The sequence below is a fragment of the Aegilops tauschii genome, chromosome 3 (assembly GCF_002575655.3).
Source record: "Aegilops tauschii subsp. strangulata cultivar AL8/78 chromosome 3, Aet v6.0, whole genome shotgun sequence".
Classification (NCBI taxonomy): domain Eukaryota; kingdom Viridiplantae; phylum Streptophyta; class Magnoliopsida; order Poales; family Poaceae; genus Aegilops; species Aegilops tauschii.
This window is the reverse complement of record NC_053037.3, coordinates 63003883-63005007: the sequence shown is the minus strand read 5'-3', so window position 1 is coordinate 63005007 and position 1125 is coordinate 63003883. Positions and strand designations below refer to the sequence as shown.

The 1125-nt window shown below is 42.6% G+C and overlaps 1 non-coding gene across 1 annotated transcript; it reads left to right on the top strand.

Moving 5' to 3' along the window:
• The first annotated feature begins 353 nt into the window (after positions 1 to 353).
• Positions 354 to 427, top strand: TRNAM-CAU (transfer RNA methionine (anticodon CAU)). Its single transcript has one exon. It is a non-coding gene; the product is annotated as a tRNA-Met (tRNA).
• Positions 428 to 1125: the final 698 nt, after the last annotated feature.

Genomic DNA, 1125 nt, shown 5'->3' with positions numbered 1-1125 from the left:
CCAGTCCAGGAAAGGAGCGGAGCCTATTGATATAGCTTAGTAGAGCTTCGCCATGATAGCAGTTTGTTTTAACAAGTAGTAGGAATGCATGCTGATGTGCCAAATCTCCTCTTGCTCCTTCCGGATAATCCGAAATCTAGGGGTAAAGGAAAGATCAAGGTTTTCTCCTTGATCAATCGACTTGCCTGCTTCCTTTCATCTGGCCAACGGTTCCTGTATCATTAGCTAGATCTGTTATGTCAACCTCAGAGACAGATGCTTATGTAAGAAGAAGGTATCCCGAGGGGAACATGTCAAGTATCCGCCTGGCATCGAACTCTATTTTCTGTATGTTAATGAAAGGTTTAGACTAAAGCGGGGTAGAGGAATTGGTCAACTCATCAGGCTCATGACCTGAAGACTGCAGGTTCGAATCCTGTCCCCGCCTAATCACGTGTACGATTCAATGAAATAGCTATTTGGAGTCCACTGATGATTTGCTAATTGTTTTATGATCCTTGACTAGCTATATAGACCCTAGGAACTTGCATGTGCTATTACTGCTGTATAAAGGAAAGGTGGCTCACGTTACCACTCTCCCCTATTCCTACAGGAAGGAAGAGTCCATCAAATGCAAGTCGCTACCAGTTTCCTATTTTGGATGAATACCATCGCACCATTTGACCTCGAAGTAACGAGTACTCAAGGAATCCTCTTGAATTCCAGTCATGATGATCAGGTACCCGGAGTACATCACCCTCATCAGGAAGAAAAGAGAGAGAAGTGGAGTAAAATGGATTCAAATGCCGCATTGCAAGTGAACAAAAGAAACCAGTGGAAATAGAAAGAGAATGAACAAGTGTATCAATTCATGAGTTAAGGAATACTATTGGGAAGATTGGGTGACTAATATCCTGAGAAAACGATCTCTTTCTTCCCTTGAAACATGCTGAGAGGACCATTTCGATTAGTGAGAAGCTCAGTTCATGGGTCATGACGACAGATCATATCGTGTACCAGTGCACTGTTCTTTATAGATCTATGTTCAGTGAACAAGAATGTAGTGAGGGGTGCTACTTTAGTGTTATTCCTAGACTGATGAAGTGAAGACTTTAGGCCTCACTAATAGTGGACCAACTGAGAATG